This window comes from Eschrichtius robustus, chromosome 8 (assembly GCF_028021215.1).
Source record: "Eschrichtius robustus isolate mEscRob2 chromosome 8, mEscRob2.pri, whole genome shotgun sequence".
NCBI classification, from domain to species: domain Eukaryota; kingdom Metazoa; phylum Chordata; class Mammalia; order Artiodactyla; family Eschrichtiidae; genus Eschrichtius; species Eschrichtius robustus.
In genome coordinates this window covers 67667305-67679427 of record NC_090831.1, presented here as the reverse complement: position 1 = coordinate 67679427, position 12123 = coordinate 67667305, and the positions used below count along the sequence as shown (strand labels likewise).

Genomic DNA, 12123 nt, shown 5'->3' with positions numbered 1-12123 from the left:
GAAATCTGGTATGTATTTTACACTTATAGTACATCTCAATTGAGACCAGCCACATTAAATGCTCAAAGGCTACATGTGGTTATTGGCTATAATATCGGACAGTGCAGGCTGAGCAGCAAAGACAGACGTATATAAACATAATTTCTAGATCCAAGAGACTCTTGACATTTGCAAGAGACATATAAAAAGATCTTCATGTATCCCCAAATTTGTAAATTCTGCTGTAAAAATATCATTTTCCCTTTAAAATACAATAAAGTCTATGATTAGCTAATACTCCAATTCACGATTCTGCAGAGGAAGCTATTTCTCCACTTCTGCCACAAAGCACTTATGAAAGAAGCCCAAAATGAATGGTATCAGCCCTCAAGGTTGTTAACAGCACAGAGAAGACTTCCTAAAGTTCTACTTGTGGTCACCTTACCTTAGGAGACAGGCAAGGAAGAGCAAGTATCAAGTTGCTCACGGACCGTGAGTCTCATGATAAGAAAAAGAAAAGCACCAATATTGTTAAATTCAGCATGACTTGACCACATGAATGTTTGTGTTTCACTAAATTCTGTCTCCGCGGGGAAAAAGCAGATGAGCCAATAATATTTAAGACCTACTCAAAGAAGTACGGGCCCAAGAGTTAATAGATCAATGAAAAGTTAGTTCCTAATTTTGATGTAGCAACCCTGAGGGTGGGAGGATTCCTCTGTGCTTTTCTTCTCATTCTCCTCTATGCTTTTCTTCATGCTTGGTATGTTGAGTCTTCAATTTTATCCACCCATGTGGACAGACCACAACTGTCCCACTTGTTTTTATTTCCAATAGCCATTGAAAAGCCATTTTGAACACACTGGTTGTCCAATACATAAGCAAAAGTTTTTTCCAAATACCCCAAGGTTCATGGAACACTAAAGCAAGCCTGGTTCAAACAAAGTTTGATGCATTGCTACAAAGAGGAGTCGGTCTGTCCATGGCTGCCTCCTACCCTGATACTGGATTTTCCTCCTTGGAAATGTAACATGGCAAAGTATTTTCATTCCATACAGGCTGCCTTCAGCTGCACTGAACATTTGTTCTGGCCCAGAACACTTCTCTATGAGTTTATGGAGTTAGCTGATGGCACCTCTGATTACATTTGAATTATGCAAAGAGTCTAAAATTCTTGAGCCAACGCTTACTCAGGGTAAAGGTAAGATGAGTAGTTATATTTCACCATATCAATATTCTCAACCCACAAAAATACTTCCAATAAGCTTCCTCTTCACTCACATTTCCTAAGTGTGTCCTGTTTCTTATGCAGTTTCATGCCTCAAATTAATTACCTTTCCAACTTTAGCAGTAGGTTTTTCTCTTCCCTCAGTGAGCAGGTTTTCTATTAGTTGGAGTACTAGCTGAAACTGAGTCCAGAATCCCTTTTTCCTATATCTGTACTGAGCATATGGTGGATTCTCTTGAATTGCAGATAGGAGCCACAGCCAAATTTGTCATTTGTCTAATTTATTCAAAATCTCTATTTTCTAACTAAAAATTGTCACCGTCTTAGAGCACTTCAGTTCTGTTGTGCACACCAGCATTTAGCTTTCTTTGGGAAGTGGGCCATTTTTCCCCCCAAAAGAAACACACTTTTCAAGAGGACAGCACAGAGTCTTACAGTGATGTGGGTGCATGGGGGTATGTTTGAATCATCCCATAGTAAAATCACTCATTCCCAAACACCACCTTCATGGCACCACATGTCATTGAATCTAAGGTGCAAATCTGTTCACATTCCAACCTTCCTGAAACCAGGATGTGTCGTATAATCGATACCTTGCCAACTGTTTGGCAGTCATTTTTCTTTCTTCATGGAACATAAAATGGTAAAAGAGCTTATAAGCAATGGTTTCTTATATTTGATGAAATACAGAATAATTCTTTAAAACTAAACCTCTATAAAATTACACATCACTATTTGCCATAGACTTTTGGGGCTATCTGTATATAAGTGAACAGGAGAATCTGAAGTCAGGGGATGCCAAGTGCTGCCTGTGATGGGGAAGAAGTGCCATGGATGAGGAAGGTGCCCAGGGTTAGACAAACAAAGAAGTTAGGGCACTGAGCTGGCTTCCTACATAGCCTCTGGGCTGGGATTCTAAGAATCAGTAGTTGCTGGTCAGGGGAAGGGTAGGAGTGTGTGTGGATATGTGGGGAGGGTATCAGGTTAAAGATCAAGTTTACGAGGAGGAATTCTGGGACTGAAACACTCATCAGCCGATTAGCAACCTGGTGCTTTCCTGAGTCTCTTCCTCTCTTCCAAGAGATGTCTCTCAAAGGAAAATATCAAATATAGCATCCCATATTTGAAGAAACTTTAAAAAAAAGCCAATGTATTCTCTAAAAGGCCTTCCTCCTTAACATTAATATTAGTTAAAAATATTATGTCCCCACGAAACAAAATAAAATCAAAATAAACCGCAAACTCAAATTGCTCACAAGGGGCACAATCTAGGTCTTGCTCTTTTTTCTCTTGCTTACAGCCCTGCTTGCAAAGGAGGAGTGAGGGTGAATTTTGCGCTACAACAAAAATCATGATGGTAGTAATGAAGAGGCTGGCACTGAACACAACAAACCTCAAGGAAATCTAAAAGAGCAAATAATACGAAGTGGATTAGAAGACTGGAAACAGAAAAAGAACAAATAGGGTATCTTTGCTAAAGAAAGGATTTTTAAAAACCCTTGCTGTATAAATTATATTCACCTTTGATTTTATTTAGGTTCGTTTATGTAACTTTCAAATGTCAATTCAAATTTAGCATACATATGGATTTTAATCTCTGGTACTTACAGTGGCTTTTTCTCTAAAAGTTTAATCTCACAAGGTGAAGAGTGAAGGAACACCCTAGTCAGACAGAGGTCTCAATCAACTTCTGTCAAATACTAGAGCCTTCAACTGCTAGCACAGAACATTATTAAATGATGGGAATACATGTTTTCCTTAAATTAAATTTTAAAACTGCATTTTATAATTGGGATAAAGTTTTTTTATGAAAGATTAATTTGAGATAAACTAACTTTCTCATCCGAGACTGTGGTGTCCAATACATCAGCCACTTGAAATATGGCTAGTTTGAAATCAGATATGCTTTCAAGTAAAACACACACTATAATCTGCAGACTTAGTAACCCACCAAAAGTAAAATGTCTATTAAGAAATTTATATTTTATACTCATTTATATTTTATGTTGATAAAATTATATGTATTTTATATTGATATATATGTATATTTAAATTTTATATAACTATATTGCTATATTATATATAAATATATATTTACATATTATATGTTATATTTAATTATGTTCATACTTATTTATATTTTATATATGTATTTTTATATTTTATGTTGAATAATATTTTGGATATATTGGGTTACATAAGTATATCATCTAATTCCCCCTGCTTCTTTTCAGTTGTTTCAATATGCCTCCTAGAATGTTTTAAATTATACATGTGGCTGCCCTTATATTTTTATTGGACAGCCTTGGTCTAAGGCATTAAGCAAAGCAGCAAACAGCTAAAAATTAATTCCGTAACTCAGGTCATCAATATTCTGTACAAATATAAATACCTTTAAACAGTTTTCTCCCCAGAATTTCTGACAATTATCCTGTCAGAGATGTCATTACAAAAATAAAATCTTATTTATATACATGTATATGTATATATAAAAGACCATATATGTGTATATATATGTGTATATATAATCTTTTTAAATGAACTACAAAATGGCTATAATCCACATTTTCATAATAAGTTGCCTTAAAAAGGTCCAACTCTATATGCAAAATATACTGCTTTAAATCAGATTCACAGGAATGATTATGTGAAGTGGATGAACTACCTTTAGACCATCAAAAGTGAGAATATAAGGACAATCACTCTCTCTCTCTCTCTCTCTCTCTCTATATACACACACACACACATATGCACATATATAAATACCTACAAATATAAAATGCATACATATATTTATAAATGAAATATATATAATTCATATATAAATATGAATGGTTAATAATATTACAAGTGTGAAGAAAAAGAATGTGAATGTAGTGATGACACCTATATGAAATTACACATAAGCATAATGTCAACAATCAGAACAATTTGGGAGATACTACTGTTTATAAAGTTCTGTTTCTTTAAGGTTAAATTCATAATTTAAAGCCTCTTAAAGAGATGATTAAGTAATTTCTTAGGCCTCCACAGGATCACTCAGAGATAGGAGAGAACTTACAGATCATTCAGTCCAATCTTCTCCTTTCATAGATGAGCCAACTGATGCCCAGGACTGAAGGAAATCTCCCAAGGCACAGAGTAAGCTTTTTTCATTAGTTTTAAATTACTGAAACACATACACCAGTACGTGGTTTATAAAATATCTATGCTGTGCACAGGTCCTGTAAACAAACCAACACAGCTCCTTTCTCTGGAAACGGCATGGATTCAAGGCCTTCCCTTGGTAAAGTAGTGGCCCCTAAATCATGTTGGAGTTTGGGCTAGTTTAAGAGCAAGGGATGAAGGCAGCCCAGGCAGGGGAGGGAGATGCAAGAGGAGGACCTTTAAATAAAAGTCAGCAGCAAAGGGAAGCAGGCAGAAAGAGAGAGCTTTGTATTTTCACGTACCCCAATTAACAGAGCCACCCTTGGGTCATCTACTTGGTGTTATTTGAGAACTAATAAAAGATCCTTTTTCCAGGTCCTTGCTACTTTCTTAGGGAAGACGTTTACTGGAATAAACGGCAGCAATAGTGCTGTTATTATTAATGGTGAATAAATTATTAGCCATTATTAATAGCAAATAAGGCACAAGACCAGTTATTTTGGTGGGAATCAGGAAAGGCAGGTCCGTTGGACATATACCTGGTAAGACACGTAGAATACCAGGTAGAACCACCAGGAAGTAGCTCAAAGGCACAGAGCTTCAGGTCAGGAGTGCAAAGAAGAGAGAGTGCTGGGCCCCTTCTCTCACGGCTTCCACTCCTCATCACCACTACTCACTTCTTTGGAACCATCCAGCACCATGACTATAATCACTGCTGTTCCTTTCTCTTCAGAAGGGACAGGTCTTACCCTTTTGCCCCTTCCCACCTTGGTCCATCTATTATCCCTTCTCTTTCAAGTTAATCAACCTCCCTTTCTGCCGTCAACCCATATTCTCCAACCTGTTTCTTCCTCCAGTGACCATCCTCTTCCTTCTCTTCACTCTAAGCCCACACAGTCTGGTTCCTTTCTCCACCACACCAGAGAAAGGTTTTCACCAGGAACCCAACTCAAGTCCTCCTCTCACTTGACCTTTGACTAAGCTCCCCTCCTTGACTTCTCAGAAAACACTCTCTACACTTTTGTAACTTTTCAGTTTCCTTTGTTAGCTCCTTTCCCTCTGTGTGCACGTCTTGAATATCATTGCTCTACAAGGTTCCAACCTTGGCCGTCTTCTATTACACTTTACTTGCTCTCTCTAGGTGATTTAATCCACTTCTGTGGCTTCAACCAACAGCTGTATGCCAACGACTTCCAGAATTAAACACCTCTCCAGAGACTACAGTAGGGGGATCAAAATGTGGATTTGGTGCTCTGGAGAGGTATTTAAATCTCCATTTCCCTATGGTCATCTTCACCTGGATGTCCGATAGGCACTTCAAATTCAGCACCTCTAAAACTAAAATTCTCTCTCTCCATCTCCACCCACAAATGTTTCTTCTTTCTATGGTCCCTATGTTAATTACCAGCACAAAATCTACTGAGTGGCCCAAGTTGGAAACTTGACTTCTTTCTCATCTTTAGCCGCTGGTCTCCAAGTTCTCTCCATTCTACCTCCTAAAAGGCTACTAAATACATCTTCTCCTTTCTAGATTCACAGCCAGGGCTTAGTCTAGGCCTTCAGAGGCAAAACCATCCCTGTATCTGCCCACTCCAATCTTTTACACCATGGTCTGAACTATTTCTATAATATGCAAATCTAATCATACCACCCTCCTACTCAAAACGCTTTAATTGCCTTCTCTTGTCGCTAGAGAAAGTCCAAACTTTGCAGCAAAAAACCCAAGCCCCTTCACATTCTGGCCCCTTTCCAAAAATGTTTACTCTATCTCACACAGAACTATTCCTTCTGGTCATTTCAGAATGCTAGAACTTTCCTGAATACACTCATTTCAAGGCTTTGCAAAGTTTCCCTCCATTTGAAACGACCTCCCCTCCTTTGTCCAACTGGCCAAACTTACATCTTATTTCAAGACTCTCAAGTGTCAACTCCTCCATGAAGTCTTCCCCAACCCAACACCTGCCCTTCTGCTCCCCAGGGGCCTCCCACTCCTGTCCTCCCCACCGAAGAATTAACTGCCCCACACTGATGCTAGTGGTGCCTTGCACTCCCATTATTCTCCTGCAATGAGCTGATTACATCTGCATGCCCCACACTAGTCTGGAAGTCCCTTGAAGGCAGGGACCCTAACTCGTTCATCTTTGCCTCCTTACATCAAGCACAGAACCTGAAACACAGCAGGCCTTTAGCAAATATGTGCTGGACAAAGGGCAATAATTTTGTGCTACCATTTACGGGGCACTTTACATGTGTGAAGCACGGAGAGTTAATGCCCACACCAGAAGGGGATACAACCCCATTTTGCAAGTGAGAAAAAAAGCTAGAAAGTGAAATAATTTGCCCAAAGTCAACAACTAGTAAATTCAAGGCTGCTTTTGACTTCTGAACTCCTGTTTCTAAGCACTCCACTCTACTCCTGGACCAAAGGGATTGGATAATGGGCTTGGTTTCTATAAAAACAATCTCTCCTAATCACAGGCTCAGGCGCTGTGTTAGCCCCAAATCCATTACCACCACGGTGCTTGTGCACAACAAAACCTTGCTGAAGACTCCTGGCGGCTATCAGGGTTCCTACCCATAAGAAGTGGGGGGGGCACCATTTATCACAATTAGCTCCTTGGTCCCTGGCTTAGGATGCGCTACCCCAGAAACATGCAGAGAAGGCTGGATTACCCCCACGTACCATTAGGTTTCCATGCCCTATTCTGGCAACAGAGAAGTGGTTGGGTGTGAGAGATCACGATGACGGATTTTAATGTGTGCTCTGGGAAAATAGCTGCAAAACTTTATAGTCACTCGTTGTACAAATACACCATAGAATGTAAGGAACTTCCCACTCTCAAGTCTAGACTCTCAGGGCTAGCAATACACCATTATCTATATATTCATTGGTCCATCACTGAATACATATACCTCGTGTTTCCCACCCACAGTAATGCATTGCATTCAGTTGTCTTTTTCAGTCACTCTCTTTTAATTCTATGTATTTTCTGTTAAATGTATTCTAAAATTGACCTCTTTAATTTCCTCTAATTCTAATGACTTTTTAATGTCAGTCCCTTATTTTCTACTAATACCTCTACCACCTCTCCATGACTATCCAGCACGTAATTGAAATCAGTCCTGTGCTTACCCTGATTAATACATTTAAGCCTCTCAATTCACAGGTGATCAAACTTGCCCAAGGTCACTCAGCTAATAAGGGATACACATGCACACTGGGCTCCAGGCATGAGGACTATTTGCCAGTATTCTTTCCCTTTGTATACCTGGGTACTATGTGGTGAACTCTCTCTCTCCACTCCCAACCTTTTCTGACCTGCCAAATTCCTACTGGCCCTTTAAGGCTTAACTCAAGGGTCACCTCCTCCACAAATCTTCTCAGGTTTTCTCTGCTCTCTCTCCTGTCTGGGTTGGGTGCTTCTGCCCTGGGCTTCATTCCCTCCTTGCTTTTCCTGAAATGTAATTGTCATCTGACCCCTTGATCTCCCTCACTAGGCTGCAGGCTCCTCCAGAGCAGTGTAGAGTCTGGGTCTTGTCTTGGGATTCCCAGTTCTGGAACAATGCATGGCATATAGCACACACATAATAAATGCTTGCTGAAAACTGAGTAGTGACCCCACTTCTCTGACTTGGCCAAAGGCCTGATGAATGACATCATCTGACTTAGGAGGAGAGACTTCCTATCATGAGCAATGCCATTTTCTCAGCTTTCCATGAACTCATTCTCGCACTAGGTTTACACTGAGACAAGCAATTACCATTAGTTGAGGAATTACCACTTCTCAGACACTGACATGAATGCTTCGTGCACAGTATGCTTATTCTGACAACACTGTCCAGTGGACATCATCCTCATTTTATGGATGAAGCTCAAAATCAGTTACTTATCCTAAGTAACTGGACTACAGTCACAGAGAAGAGAGGCTTTGACTTAAAAGAATGTATAAAACGCCTTATAGTCATCTCTGTCCTGGAGAGATTCATTAGTATTTGAAATTACTTACAGTGCATTAATTTGGATGCTAGAGTAGTGAAAGCATGGTCAACCAGGATTTATACAGGTTCAAGGCAGTTCTACCATATGCATTATCCAGGGCAAATCATGCCTGTAGTCCTAATTTTCTTAGCAGATAAATGGGGATTATAATACCTACTTACCTCAAAGGGGGTTGAATATCAAAGATCACGTTTGCCAAAATGCTTTGTTAAAGAGGGCAAAGGCCCGTCTTAGGGCACTATGCTGGATAAAGAGCTTGATGCAGTGTTTCGTAAAGATTAGTGGGAGAACCCTGAGCATCAGAGCCACCTGAGGTGTTAACAGCAGATGGAAGAATCCAGGCTGGGAAGCCACATTTAACAAGCCTTCAAATGATGCTATCAGACACAAAAGTTTGATAAATACCAGGTTAGGACAGTGCTTCTCAAACTTTAATGTACACATGAATCGCTTGGGGATCTTGTTACGATGTAGATTCTTATTCAGTGGACATGGGTAGGGGGAGGGCGGGCTGAGATTCTGCATGTCTTACAAGCTCCCCAGGGAAGCCAATGTTGCTGGTCTGTGGATCACATTTGAGTGGCAGGGGTTTGGAAGATCTACCCCCACTGGAACAAATTAGCTTTGCTTTATTCCTCGACCACAGATTGCATTCCCCAACTTCAGGGAGGATTTCATAAAGCCCAAGCTCTCAGTATTGGTACCAATATTACTTGAACTACTCAAAACCAACTGGAATGGATTCTCCAAGCTCTCAGTATTGGTACCAATATTACTTGAACTACCCAAAACCAACTGGGATGGATTCTTTATCATGGAGGAAAGGCAGTAGCATTCTTTTCAGATATAGACAGCACATATGTTTAGCATGTGAAAGAATAATTTACTGCTACTACTTGAGTCCTATTTACTGTGAAAAGCATTTTATATATATTATGTCTAATTCCCACCACAGCCCCACAAGGTGGATTTTCTTGGTCTATGGATAAGGAAGTAATGACCTAAAAAGCTTAAGTAACTTGCTCAAGGTCACATGGCTAATTAAGTGTTGCAGCTGGGGTTCCAATTCTGCTCTATTGGGATCCAAAACCTGTCCTCTGCCCATCCTCCATGGCATTAAATATGATAGTGGTATAAAACGTGACAGCTTGAGGAAAAAAATGTTTCTCCTGTATGTATCGGTATTTGAGTTAAAGGTTTTGCTGAGGCAGATTCTGGATGGGGGTGACGATGGGAATGAGGTTAATTAATTAGTGATCTATGTTGCCTCATGGACAAAAACATACAGATAGCACCTTTGTTCATGGTTCCCATAAATCTGATAGTGCAGATGGAATAAAAAGGACATTAGTAGCCGGTGCACTGATCCTAAATGTTGCCACCTACCCTCAGGCTTCTAGATGTGGGGCTCAAACAATAAAGAGGAAAAATTCTTCCTGATCCTTGTGGCCTATTAACTTCACCGCCTTCTCCTGTATGAGGTTTCTATAACTTAAAACTTCACACCAATACAGGTTTACCCTGCCTTGTCATTTCACAGTTGCCACACTTCTCTTCCTCTGATAAAACTGCCTGCACCTGAAAAAAAAATGTACTGTTTAGTCAAATACACTGAAAATGCAGCAGTTTTGAAGGTTTTCTTTTGAGTAACAAAATTTTCCATATTTTTCATAAGGTTGATGTGGAGAGAAATGCATGGTAATAAAGATGCTCAGAGAAAGCAGTCAGATAGCGTCTCAGGTGGATGAAATGAAGGAAAGACAGCTATAAAATAAACTTGCTAGGCATTTACCATCCAGTGTCTTTCGCATTTAATGCCCTATGGATGGAGTGTCCAAGGTCAGTTTTTTTAGCCTTGGGTCTCTCTGCTATTATAATGAGTACTCAGTAGCTTAATTGTCATTTTCTAAAGGTTCATCTTTAATAACAGTACAACTCTTTACCTGTGTAATGCAAAAAAGATCCAATTAGAAAGCTACATCTCCTTAAATTAAATATATACATGGCAGTCTGAAACCAAACAATGATAATCGAAGTATTAAGCATTATAAACTGATTTTGCCCCTATGGTATTCTCTACACATGATGTTTCAAAAATAAAGACTGCAACCTAAGACAGTAAACAAGAACAAAAAAAATGGTTTGAAAACTCACTTAAAAGTAAAAAAATGTGTGTTTTAAACAGAAGGTAAGAAATTGAGTCTGGAGCACTGATTTCAAACTAATAAGCATTTCCTATTTCATTCCCCCACCTCAAGGAACAGTTCAGATCTCAGAAAAACTAAACTAAAGGTCCACAGAAACCAACCTGATATTTTTCTGGCGAGGCTTTACTGAAATGTTTAGACATGAACATGTTTGCAATGAGTCATAATTTATAGCCAATGCCTTGCGTGCGTTTCTTCCTACATTCAATAACATTTTCAAACCAGCTGGTGGTACATTTTCCAGGCCCTGATAATTTTTATAAAGTTACCAGATCTCAGTTACTAAGGTTGCCACCCAGCACCCTTTCTCGTGATAATTTTTTATGCTATCTAAACAGAAAAGAACCTGATTCCCTTTTTGAACTATAACTCTCCCCCAACCAGCCAGTTAATGCCTTTCGCCAGAGAAAGGGCGCACGCACTATTTTTAAGACCCCCAAAGAGAAGTTGAGGGGCCTTCGGGGCACTCCAAGTAAAAAGGCAATGGGAAACGTTAATGGGGAGCCGTTCCGGGCAAAGGCAGACGCAGTAACAGGATATGTTCCTTTCTAGAGGAAGCAGGAGCTGCGATAGCCGCGAGGCAGGAAAGGCGGTGTCAGCAGCACCCAAAGGAAACGGGCGCGCCAGGGTTTGCAAGGACCTGGCCTGCTTAGAGACTCTCGCTCCAGTCGGGTCCGAGGTTGGTGAGCACTTCGCCCGAGGGAGTTCAAGCTCAGGCCTCCCGGTACTAGTGGTTATAGAGAGTCCCCATCTGCTCCCTGCCACCTCCGCCAAAGATGGGCAAAAGGAAGAGAAAAAGCAAACACCAGGAGCCGCGGCAGGTGAACTCGTCAACAAGTCAGCCCCGGACGCAAGTCCCTGCCCAGGAGGGACCTCGGGGTCCTGGGGCCGGAGGCGTTGGGAAGGCGAGGCACGGCGTGGGTGGGGTGGGCCGGCGGGGAAAGGGGTGCCGCACACGCCGGGTCCACAGATGGGGCTGGAGCGCGGAATGTTTCCCTCCGCGCCCCACCGGGGCTGACGCGCGCTCTCGAGGCGCGCGCGCATCCTCCAGACCTTCCCAGGCCCCAGGGCGGAGGCGGGGAAGGGGAAGGGGCTGCGGCAGTTCTCGAACAGGGATAGGGGGGCAGGAGGAGGCGACCTGCTTGTCACCGGTGCCCGCGGAGGGCTGGCAGCCCCAGGCCCCCGACCGCCCCGGCTGCCGGGCGTCTCCCAATGCAGCCTGCAGCCCGCCCAGCTCGCCCTCGCCACGGCCCCGTAGGGCAGGTACCTCGGAGCCCCGGCCCCTAGGAGCCTCCCGGCAGCGATCCGAGCGTCCCTCCAGCTCCCTCATCCGACGTCGGCGTCAGCAGACGGCGAGGGAAGGGGGCGGAGGGAGCGCAGGAACCGGCCCTTCCTGCGGCGGTCGCCGCCAGCCGGAATAGCAGCCGGCGGAACCCGTGAGCGCCGCAGCGCAGCGCAGCGGCCGGGGGGAGCGGGCGCTCTCGCCTCTCCGTGAGCGCCCGGGGCCGGGGCCCCGCCGTCGTCTCCCCTCCCCGCTTCTCTCTCCGAAAAATCGCGGCGGG

General features: G+C 42.2%; 1 protein-coding gene across 12 annotated transcripts in view; it reads right to left on the bottom strand.

Moving 5' to 3' along the window:
- The window catches only part of ICA1 (islet cell autoantigen 1), a 141481-nt gene extending 129559 nt beyond the window's left edge, over nucleotides 1–11922 (bottom strand). For 8 of the 12 annotated variants that reach the window (XM_068550593.1, XM_068550599.1, XM_068550592.1 and 5 more), the window contains exon 1: nucleotides 11829–11922. The gene's annotated coding sequence lies outside the window, so the exon portion shown is untranslated. Of the gene's footprint in view, nucleotides 1–9740; nucleotides 9933–11828 lie in introns of all 12 variants that reach the window. The other 4 variants (XM_068550595.1, XM_068550598.1, XM_068550594.1 and 1 more) reach the window with 2 other exon arrangements.
- Nucleotides 11923–12123: the final 201 nt, after the last annotated feature.